Below are 12,892 nucleotides of genomic sequence, written 5' to 3' on the forward strand. Positions count from 1 at the left end.
GGAAAGGGGAGAAGGGAAAAGAAAGTGTGAATTAGGATTCCCACTTCCTTTCCTCTCCCCCCCCTCCTCTTTCCTTCTTCCTCGGTTAAATATGGCAGGCAGGCGCCACTTGGGGAGGACCCCAAGTAGGATTCGGCTTACTTGGGGCACCTCCTAGAAGCCTCCCCTCTCCCTTCCACCTATATATATATATATATATATATATATATATATATATATATATATATATATATATATATATATATATATATATATATATATATATATATATATGTGTGTGTGTGTGTGTGTGTGTTGGGGGCGTCCTAGCACACACCAGATCAATTGTTAGTCGTGTGCGGCGCCCCCCCTCCACCGTTTACATCCCTGGTCATATTTTCGTAGTGCTTAGGCGAAGCCCTGCGGAGATCACTTCACCATCATCGTCACCATGCTGTCGTGCTGACGGAACTCATCTAATACCTCTACGTCTTGCTGGATCAAGAAGGCGAGGGACGTCACTGAGCTGAACGTGTGCAGAACGCGGAGGTGTCGTGCGTTTGGTACTTGATCGATTGAAACACGAAGAAGTTCTACTGCATCAACGGCGTTGTGAAATGCTTCCGCTTACGGTCTATGAGAGTACGTAGACACACTCTCCCCCTTGTTGCTATGCATCTCCATGGATAGATCATCGCGTGTGTGTAGAATTTTTTTTGTTTTCCGTGCAACGATTCCCAACAACATTCACAGCATGGAGACCAAGAAGCATATTCCACCACATTGAAGCTTTGTCGGGCTTGCTCCAGCTATTAAAGTCTACCGAGCTCAAGATGCAAACCCTACACCCCTTCCCTCTTTCACAGTCGCGGCACACCCAAAACACCTCCGCCGCAATGAGAAAGAAGTTTGATGCCGAGAAGTGGTGGTCGGCTGACATGCAACTAGTTTTGCATAAAGGTGGCTGGTGGGTGTCTGTTTCTCCTATGTTAGTTGAATCGAATTTGACTATGTCCGGTCCTTGAAGAAGGTTAAAACAGCAAACTTGACGAATCACCGTTGTTGTTTTGCCGTAGGTAAGAACGGTTCTTACTACAAACCCGTAGAAGCCACGTAAAACTTGCAAGAAACAAAGTAGAGGATGTCTAACTTGTTTTTGCATGGTATGTTGTGATGTGATATGGTCAAGACATGATGTGATATACGTTATTTTATGAGATGATCATGTTTTGTAAGATATCAGGCAACCAGCAGGAGCCTTATTGTTGTATCTTTATTGTATGAAATGCAAACGCCATGTAATTGACTTACTTTATCGCTATGCATTAGCAATAGTTGTAGAAGCAATAGTTGGCGAGACAACCATGACGGAACGATGGAGATCAAGGTGTCGAGCCAGTGACAATGGAGATCATGACGATGCTTTGGAGATGAAGATCAAAAGTACGAGATGATGATGGCCATATCATGTCACATATTTTGATTGCATGTGATGTTTATCTTTTATGCATCTTATTTTGCTTAGAACGATGGTAGCATGATAAGATGATCGCTTCACTAAATTTCAATATATAAGTGTTCTCCCCGAGTATGCACCGTTGCGAATGTTCGTCGTTTTGGGACACCACGTAATGATCGGGTGTAATAGACTCTACGTTCACATACAACGGGTGTAAGACAGTTTTACACATGCGGAATACTTGGGTTAAACTTGACGAGCCTAGCATGTACAGACATGGCCTCAGAATACTGGAGACCGAAAGGTCAAACGTGAATCATATAGTAGATATGATCAACATAGAGATGTTCACCATTAATGACTACCCCATCTCACGTGATGATCGGACATGGGTTAGTTGATTTGGATCAAGTAGCACTTGGATGACTTGAGGGATGTCTATTTAAGTGGGAGTTCTTAAGTAATTTGATTAATTGAACTTAAATTTATCAACTTAGTCTTAATAGTATTTGCATATCTATGTTGTAGATCAATAGCTCGCGATATAGCTCCCTTATTTTTGATATGTTCCTAGAGAAAAATAAGTTGAAAGATGATAGTAGCGATGATGCGGGGTGGGTCGGTGATCTGAGGATTATCCTCATTGCCTCACAGAATAATTATGTCCTTGATGCACCGCTAGGTGACAGACCTATTGCAAGAGCAGATGCAAACGTTATGAAGGTTTGGCAAGCTCGTTATGATGACTACTTCATAGTTTAGTGCACCATGCTTTACGGCTTAGAACCGGGACTTCAAAAACGTTTTGAAAGCCATAGAGCATATGAGATGTTCCAAGAGCTGAAATTGGTATTTCAGACTTATGCCCGTGTTGAGAGGTATGAGACCTCTAACAACTACTTTGCCTACAAGATGGAGGAGAATAGCTCCGCCAGTGAGCATGTGCTCAGAATGTCTGGGTACTACAATCGCTTGAATCAAATGGGAGTTAATCTTCCAGATAAGATAGTGATTGACAGAGTTCCCTAGTCACTACCACCAAGTTACTAGAACTTCGTGATGAACTATAATATGCAAGGGATGGCGAAAATGATTCCCGAGCTCTTCGCGATGCTGAAATCGGCGAAGGTAGAAATCAAGAAAGAGCATCAAGTGTTGATGGTTAACAAGACCACTAGTTTCAAGAAAAAGGGCGAGGGAAAGAAAGGGAACTTCAAAAATAATGACAAGAAAGTTGCCACTCCGGTGAAGAAAGCCCAAAGCTGGACCCAAGCCTGAAACTGAGTGCTTTTACTGCGAAGGAAATGGTTACTAGAAGTGGAACTACCCCAAATACTTGGTGGATAAGAAGGATGGCAAAGTGAACAAAGGTATATTTGATATACATGTAATTGATGTGTATTTTACTAGTGCTCGAAGTAATCCATGGGTATTTGATACCGGTTCAGTTGTCAAGATTAGTAACTCGAAACAGGAGTTGTAGAGACTAGCTAAAAGCGAGTTGACGATGTGTGTTGGAAATGATTCCAAGGTTGATATGATCACCATCGCACACTCCCTCTACCTTCGGGATTAGTGTTGAACCTAAATAAATGTCATTTGGTGTTTGCGTTGAGCATGAATATGATTAGATCATGTTTATTGTAACATGATTATTCGTTTAAGTTAGAGAATAATTGTTATTCTTTTTACATGAATAAAGCCTTTGATACGTCTCCAACGTATCTATAATTTATGAAGTATTCATGCTATTATATTATCCATCTATGATGTTTTATATGCATTTATATATCATTTTATATGATTTTTGGGACTGACCTATTAACCTAGAGCCCAGTGCCAGTTTCTGTTTTCTCCTTGTTTTTGTGTTCTACAGAAAAGGGATACCAAACGGAGTCCAAATGACGTGCCAATTTTTGAGGATTTTTTATGGACCAAAAGAAGACCACGGAGCATCGGAGTTGGGCCAGAAGAGTCCCGGGCTGCCCACGAGAGTGGGGGGCACGCCCCCCTAGGGCGCGCCCCCTATCTCGTGGACAGCCCGGAGACCCCCCTGACGTGATACCAACGCCAAAAATTCCTATAAATACAGAAACCTTCGGGAATTAACCTAGATCAGAAGTTCCGCCGCCGCAAGCCTCTGTAGCCATGAGAAATCAATCTAGGCCCTCTCTGGCACCCTGCCGGAGGGGGCCATCATCATCAGAGGCCATGGAGGAGGATCTCGGAGGGGCCATCATCGCCATGAAGGCCAAGGACCAGAGGGGGAAAGCCGTGGAGGAGGAAGCACAAGGGGGAGAACCTCTCCTCCTCTCTCTTGGTGGCACCAGAGTGCCATCGGGAGGGGAATCATCGCCGCGGTGATCGTCTTCATCAACATCACCATCATCATCACCATCCTCATCTCTTTTACGCGGTCCACTCTCCCGCACCCCGCTGTAATCCCTACTTGAACATGGTGCTTTATGCCGCATATTATGATTCAATCATGTGTTGCCATCCTATGATGTTTTGAGTAGATATCTTTTGTCTTTGGGTTGATTGATGATCTAGATTGGCATGAGTTGTATGTTTCACTTTGATGCTGTCCTATGGTGCCCTTCGTGTCGCGCAAGCGTGAGGGATTCCCACTGTAGGGTGTTGCAATACATGCATGATTCACTTATAGTGGGTTGCGTGAGTTACTAAAACACAAACCCGAGTAAGGGGGTTGTTGCGTATGGGATAAAAGAGGAATTGATGCTTTAATGCTATGGTTGGGTTTTACCTTAATGATCTTTAGTTGTTGCGTATGTTTGCTAGAGTTCCAATCATAAGTGCATATGATCCAAGTATGGAGAAGTATGTTAGCTTATGCATCTCCCTCATATGAAATTGCAATGACGACTACCGATCTTGTTAACATTTGCCTAGGACATTTCCGCACACTGATCCATCATTATTCCACACTCGATATTTATATTATTTAGTAATATATTCTAAGTTTATGATAACAACACCTACTTTTATACTTTAGCTCTCCGATATCATACAAAGTTATCCTCTGCATACCCACAACACAGTTTTATTTCTTGTTTTTAGTCGGAAGCAAACGTTCGGTGCACGTAGAGTCGTATCAGTGGCAGATAGGGCTTGAGAGAATATTGATCTTACCTTTAGCTCCTTGTGGGTTCGACACTCCATACTTATCACTTCCACCTTTGGAAATTGCTACGATGATTCCCTGCACTTGGGGATTATCAAGCTCTTTTCTGGCGCCGTTGTCGGGGAGCAATAGCGTGGGGTTGATATTTTCGTGTGTGCTTGTTTGCTTTCTTCACTTAGTAGATTTTGTTTTTCCTTTTTTGTTTCTGTTTAGTTGTGGGTGAAACATACAAAAAAATTAAAAATAATGAAAATACCAAAAAAGAATTACTTGCCGCTCATGCCTAAAAAAGTTTTTCAAAAAGAGAAGTGATTGGAAAGCTCTGCATTGAAGAAGTGAGGGTCGACCTTGAGCACTTGTGTTCATGCTCACAGAAACAATGTAGAAATTTTCATGGAAGTTCCTCTGTAAATAATTATCCCCTGGTATATATCCATTGTATTATAAAAATAATGTGCCAAGCTTTGGTTTTAGTATGATAAGATTGCTTGCTTACTTTGTGCAGAACAAAAACAGAAACTTTGGCTGTAGTGGATGAATTTAATTTTTTTACTTGAAAGTCAAATGGGTCTGAAACTTTTTGCACATTACTTCTGTACAAATTTTTCAAATTGTCAAATTTATTTCATAATTTTGGGAGTTACAGAAGTTTACTAAACTTCCAGATTACTACAGACTGTCCTGTTCTTGACAGATTCTGTTTTTCGTGTGTTGTTTGCTTATTTTGATGCATCTATGGCTAGTATGTAGGGTATGAATCATAGAAAAGTTGGAATACAGTAGGTTTAACAACAATATAAACAAAGAATGAGTTAATTACAGTACCTTACGGTGGTAGTTTGCTTTATTACACTAACGGATCTCACAAGTTTTTGTTTAAGTTTTTGTGAATGAAGCGTTTGAAGAATGAGGAGTTACCGATGTGAGAAGAATAAAGAGAGACAAGAGTTCAAGCTTGGGGATGCCCAAGGCACCCCAAGTAAATATTTCCAAGGATAATCAAGCATCTAAGCTTGGGGATGCCCCGGTTGGCATCCCATCTTTCTTCTTCAACAAATATCGGTATACCTTGGTTTTTGTTTTGTTCACATGATTTGTGTCCTTTGTGTTTTTATTTTTCTTTAAGAATCATGCTAGTATGAGATAGCTCTTCATTGATTTATAGAATAATTCATGTGCTTCACTTATATCTTTTAAGTATGATCTTATAGAATTGCTCTTTGTGCTTCACTTAAATCGTTTGAGTATGGTTTTATTGAATGCTTTGCATGCTTCACTTATATATTTTGAGCTTGTATGTTGGCCGGTCTATATTAATTGTAAAATGCTCCAGGAACTTCACTTATATCTCTTGGAGTATGAATAATACTATAGTTTAAAGTGGGTTTGGAAGAGTGTCAACTTTAGGAATTAGTGATCCCACTATCTTGGAGGGTGCTGAATCTCTGTACGATATTTATGAAAGTGGATTTGGAAGAGTGTCAACTTTAGTTAGTATTCCACTATTTCGGAAGAGGTTCCAATTGAGTTTGAGGACAAATTTGCTATCCATGATGCCACTGAAAATTATTATGAGGGAGGAATACGTGCTTGTAGGAGTTGCAATAATATCAAGTTTCCTCTCTATGTGCTTAAAGTTTTGAAGTTATACTTGTTTTGCCTTCCTATGCTAGTTGACTTTTGTTCCTATAAATTGTGTGCTCACAAAATCCCTAGGCATAGGAAGTGAGTTAGATTTAAATGTGCTAGTCATCATGATGCTCTCTTTGTGTTTCAACTCTTTTTTTTATGCGAGCATCATTGAAATCATCATGCCTAGCTAAAAGGCATTAAAGAAAAGCGCTTGTTGGGAGACAAACCAATGTTTATCCTTACTGTTTTTGTGTGTCTACATGATTAAGCTACTAGTAATCATGTTTTATATCTTTTGTTTCAATAAAGTGCCAAGTAAGACCTTTGGGAAGACTTGGGTGAGAGTTAATGTGATCTTGCTGTAAAAAACAGAAACTTTGCGCTCACAAGATTAGCTGTCATTTTTTACAGAAGAGTCCTTTTGAGTTGAATCTTTTTTGCAGAAGATTAATAGACAAATTCCTCACGTCCACCAATTTATTTCATAATTTTTGGAGTAGCAGAAGTATGGTTATTGCTCAGATCATTATAGACTGTTCTGTTTCTGACAGATTCTGTTTTCATTGCATAGTTTGCTTGTTTTCTAGTTTCTATGACTTATATTTCTCAATATAAAGTGTACAAATGATATGGTACAGTAGGAATTATGTGAGAACAATTATGAATCTTGTCTTTGACAGTACCAAAGTGCATGGTTTACTCTTTATCATACTAACCTATCTCACGAAGTTCCATTAAGTTTTGTGTGATTGAAGTTTTCCAGTTTTTGGTGAGATATCGATATGAGGAGAATAAGGAGTGTAAAGACCCTAAGCTTGGGGATTCCCAAGGCACCCCAAGGTAATATTCAAGGAAGACTCAAGCGCCTAAGCTTGGGGATGCCCCAGAAGGCATCCCCTCTTTCGTTTTCAAAACTATCGGTATACCTTACTCGGAGCTATATTTTTATTCGTCACATGATATGTGTTTTGCTTGGAGCGTATTTTCAATTTTACTTGCTGTTTGAATAAAATCATTGGATCTGAATTATTGAATAAAAAAGGGAACCCTCCATGGCTAGTTAATTATTGGACTACTCAGTGTCCTTCAATCATATCTTTTGGAGTAGTTTGTCATTTACTCATGTGCTTCATGTTTATCCTATGAGTAAATGGGGGAATGAATTGAATGTCATAAATCTGAATTTTTATATGTTTCATATGCTTATAACATGGTTAGTGATGACTTCACACATAGAAAGTATGAGGCATAAAAGTTGTTGGGAGTTGGCAAACGTAGTTTTGGTCATCGTTGCAATTAATAGGAAGTAATAAGGAAAGAGAGGTTCACATAAAAATATATTATCTTGGACATATTTTATGATTGTGAAGCACTCATTAAGTATGACATGCTAAAAGAGTTGACGTTGGACAAGGAAGACAACGTAATGGTTTATGTTTTCTGACATCTCAGTTAAAGTATATTGTCATTGACCTTCCAAACATGTTGAGCTTGCCTTTCTCCCTCATGCTAGCCAAATTCCTTGCACTAAGTAGAGATACTACTTGTGCTTCCAAATACCCGTAAACCCAGTTTTGCCATGAGAGTCCACCATACCTACCTATGGATTGAGTAAGATCCTTCAAGTAAGTTGTCATCGGTGCAAGCAATAAAAATTGCTCTCTAAATATGTATGCCTTATTAGTGCGGAGAAAATAAGCTCTGTATTATCTTGTTGTGGAAGTAATAAAAGCGACGGACTGCATAATAAAGGTCCACATATAAGGGGCAATATAAAGTGACGTTGTGCATCAACCCTAAACGCGCATGACAACCTCTGCTTCCCTCTACGAAGGGTCTATCTTTTACTTTATGTTTTTACTTTATGCTTGAGTCAAGGTGATCCTCACCTTTCCCTTTTTCATTTTATCCTTTGGCAAGCTCCTCGTGTTTGAAAGATCATGATATATATATCCAATTGGATGTAAGTTAGCATGGGCTATTATTGTTGACATCACCTAAAGGTGAATACGTTGGGAGTAACACAATAAGCCCCTATCTTTCTCAGTGTCCGGCCGAAACTCCATAACCACAAGTATTGCGTGAGTGTTAGCAATTGTAGAAGACTATATGATAGTTGAGTATGTGGACTTGCTGAAAAGCTCTATTCTTGACTCTTTCTGATGTTATGATAAATTGCAATTGCTTCAATGACTGAGATTATAGTTTGTTAGTTCTCAATGAAGTTTCTGAACCATACTTGACATTGTGAATAGATTGTAACTTGATCATGAAAAGTTTTATGAGATAAGCTACTATTATGACACATATTGATGCTAGAAAAGGTGATTGAAATTATCATTGATTAAAATTGTGCACCTACTAGCATTCACACTTCATAAATTATTTCTTTTATCATTTACCTACTCGAGGACGAGCAGGAATTAAGCTTGGGGATGCTGATACGTCTCCAACGTATCTATAATTTATGAAGTATTCATGCTATTATATTATCCATCTATGATGTTTTATATGCATTTATATATCATTTTATATGATTTTTGGGACTAACCTATTAATCTAGATCCCAGTGCTAGTTTCTGTTTTCTCCTTGTTTTTGTGTTTTACAGAAAAGGGATACCAAACGGAGTCCAAATGACGTGCCAATTTTTGAGGATTTTTTATGGACCAAAAGAAGACCACGGAGCATCGGAGTTGGGCCAGAAGAGTCCCGGGCTACCCACGAGAGTGGGGGCGCCCCCCCCCCCCCGCCCTAGGGCGCGCCCCCTATCTCGTGGACAGCCCGGAGACCCCCCTAACGTGAAACCAACGCCAAAAATTCCTATAAATACAGAAACCTTCGAGAATTAACCTTGATCGGAAGTTCCGCCGCCGCAAGCCTCTGTAGCCACGAGAAATCAATCTAGGCCCTCTCTGGCACCCTGCCGGAGGGGGCCATCATCATCGGAGGCCATGGAGGAGGATCTCGGAGGGGCCATCATCGCCATGAAGGCCAATGACCAGAGGGGGAAAGCCGTGGAGGAGGAAGCACAAGGGGGAGAACCTCTCCTCCTCTCTCTTGGTGGCATCGGAGTGCCATCGGGAGGGGAATCATCGTCGTGGTGATCGTCTTCATCAACATCACCATCATCATCACCATCCTCATCTCTTTTACGCGGGCCACTCTCCCGCACCCCGCTGTAATCCCTACTTGAACATGGTGCTTTATGCCGCATATTATGATTCAATCATGTGTTGCCATCCTATGATGTTTTGAGTAGATATCTTTTGTCTTTGGGTTGATTGATGATCTAGATTGGTATGAGTTGTATGTTTGACTTTGATGCTGTCCTATGGTGCCCTCCGTGTCGCGCAAGTGTGAGGAATTCCCGCTGTAGGGTGTTACACTACGTGCATGATTCACTTATAGTGGGTTGCGTGAGTGACTGAAACACAAACCCGAGTAATGTGGTTGTTGCGTATGGGATAAAAGGGGACTTGATGCTTTAATGCTATGGTTGGGTTTTACCTTAATGATCTTTAGTAGTTGTGGACGCTTGCTAGAGTTCCAATCATAAGTGCATATGATCCAAGTATGGAAAAGTATGTTAGCTTATGCCTCTCCCTCATATGAAATTGCAATGACGACTACCGATCTTGTTAACAATTGCCTAGGACATTTCCGCACACCGATCCATCATTATTCCACACTGGCTGTTTATATTATTTAGTAATATATTCTAACTTTATGATAAAAACACCTACTTTTATACTTTAGCTCTCCGATATCATACAAAATTATCCTCTGCATACCCACAACACAGTTTTATTTCTTGTTTCTAGTCGGAAGCAAACGTTCGGTGCACGTAGAGTCGTATGAGTGGCAGATAGGGCTTGAGAGAATATTGATCTTACCTTTAGCTCCTTGTGGGTTCTACACTCCATACTTATCACTTCCACCTTTGGGAGTTGCTATGATGATTCCCTGCACTTGGGGATTATCAGCCTTCTATGGCATACACCCAATGTGAATGGTTTATTGAATCTTGATCGTAGTGATGCACATATTCATAATATTGATGCCAAAAGATGCAAAGTTGATAATGATAGTGCAACATACTTGTGGCACTGCCATTTAGGTCATATTGGTGTAAAGCGCACGAAGAAACTCCATGCAGATGGACTTTTGGAATCACTTGATTATGAATCATTTGATACTTGCGAGCCATGCTTCATGGGCAAGATGACTAAAACTCCGTTCTCCAGAACAATGGAGCGAGCTAATGACTTATTGAAAATAATACATACCGATGTATGCGGTCGATGAGTGTTGAGGCACGCAATAGGTATCATTATTTTCTGACCTTCACAGATGATTTGAGTAGGGATGGGCATATCTACTTGATGAAACACAAGTCTGAAACATTTGAAAAGTTCAAAGAATTTCAGAGTGAAGTGGAGAATCATAGTAACAAGAAAATAAAGTTTCTATGATCTGATCGCGGAGGCGAATATTTGAGTTACGAGTTTGGCCTTCATTTAAAACAATGTGGAATTGTTTCACAACTCACTCCGCATGGAACACCACAGCGTAATGGCGTGTCCGAACATCGTAATTGTACTTTATTGGGTATGCTACGTTCTATGATATCTCTTACCGATTTACCACTATCGCTTTGAGGTTATGCATTAGAGACAGACGCATTCACGTTAAATAGGCACCATCTAAATCCATTGAGACAATACCGTATGAACTATGGTTTGGCAAGAAACTTAAGTTGTTGTTTCTTAAAGTTTGGGGATGGGACGCTTATGTCAAAAGGCTTCAGCCTAATAAGCTCGAACCTAAATCGGGGAAGTGTGTCTTCATAGGATACCCTAATGAAACAATTGGGTACACCTTCTACCACAGGTCTGAAGGCAAGCTCATTGTTGCTAAGAATGGGTCCTTTCTAGAGAAGGAGTTTCTCTCAAAAGAGGTGAGTGGGAGGAAAGTAGAACTTAATGAGGTAATTGTACCTTCTCTTGAATTGGAGAGTAGCACATCAGAGAAAATTGTTCCAGTGATGCCTACACCAACTACAGAGGAAGCTAATGATGATGACCATGAAACTTCAGATCAAGTTACTATAGAACTTCGTAGGTCGACCAGAACACGTTCCGCATCAGAGTGGTACGGTAATACTGTCCTGGAAGTCATGTAATTAGACCACAACGAACCTATGAACTATGAAGAAGCTATGATGAGCCCAGATTCCGACAGATGGCTTGAGGCCTTGAAATCTAAGATAGGATCCATGTATGATAACAAAGTGTGGTCTTTGTTGGATTTGCCCAATGATTGGCAAGCCATTGAGAATAAATAGATTTTCCTTAAGATCAATCAAGCAGGAAGTAGGGGGTATCCGGACAGCCGGACTATATACTTTGGTCGGACTATTGGACTGTGAAGATACAAGACTCAAGACTTCGTCCCGTGTCCAGATGGGACTCTCCTTTGTGTGGAAGACAAGCTTGGTGATCCGGATATTAGATTTCCTTCTTTGTTACCGACTCTGTGTAAACCCTGGCCCCCTCCGGTGTCTATATAAACCGGAGGGTTTGGTCCGTATAGGGACGATCACAACATTCATAATCATCATAGGCTAGCTTCTAGGGTTTAGCCTCTACGATCTCGTGGTAGATCAACTCTTGTAATACTCATATCATCAAGATCAATCAAGCAGGAAGTAGGGTTTTACCTCCATCGAGAGGGCCCGAACCTGGGTAAAACATTGTGTCCCTTGCCTCCTATTACCATTAGCCTTAGACGCACAGATCGGAACCCCCTACCCGAGATCCGCCGGTTTTGACACCGACATTGGTGCTTTCATTGAGAGTTCCTCTGTGTCGTCGCTGCAAGGCTCGATGGCTCCTTCAATCATCAAAAACAACACGGTCCAGAGTGAGACTTTTCTCCCCGGACAGATCTTCGTGTTCGGCGGCTTCGCAATGCGGGCCAATTTGCTTGGCCATCTGGAGCAGATCAACAACTACGTCCCTGGCCATCAGGTCAGGTTTGGGAACTTGAACTACATGGCCGATATCCGCGGAGACTTGATCTTCAACGGATTCGGGCCTGCACCAGGAGCGCCGAACAGTCACGACGAGCATGGCTAGACCTGCTGTCGGACAACACTTGGGATATCACACCTGCAGGAGCCCCGTACCTAAATCTAGGGCAGATTGCGTCGTCCGAGGATGGGTGGATGGACCCCGCCCCGGAGGCCGCACACTCATCGGCGGTAGAGCCGAACACAGACTTCATCCCCAAGGAAGCCTGTGTCTCCGGACCCCTAGACTTGTGTCCGGTTGTAGGTCCCAGACCACGCGCCCCCGAGCCCGCCGATTCTGGCCGGGCTCCAGTAATGGAATTTGCTGCTGCGGATATCTTCCAGCACTCGCCCTTTGGCGACACGCTGAGCTCATTAAAGTCTCTCTCTTTGTCAGGAGACTCTTGGCCGAACTATGTCCGGCCCGAATGGGAGCCAGGCGATGAGGGAATTTGTTGCCCACCCACCACCCAATTCATAGCCACAGTCGATGATTCGACCGACGTGCTTGATTTCGACTCCGATGACATCGAAGGTGTGGACGCCGATGTAGGAGATGAACAGGAACCACCGACCACGGGGCGATGGATAGACACCTCCTCATAT

This window comes from Triticum dicoccoides, chromosome 7B (genome assembly GCF_002162155.2).
Source record: "Triticum dicoccoides isolate Atlit2015 ecotype Zavitan chromosome 7B, WEW_v2.0, whole genome shotgun sequence".
Lineage (NCBI taxonomy): Eukaryota > Viridiplantae > Streptophyta > Magnoliopsida > Poales > Poaceae > Triticum > Triticum dicoccoides.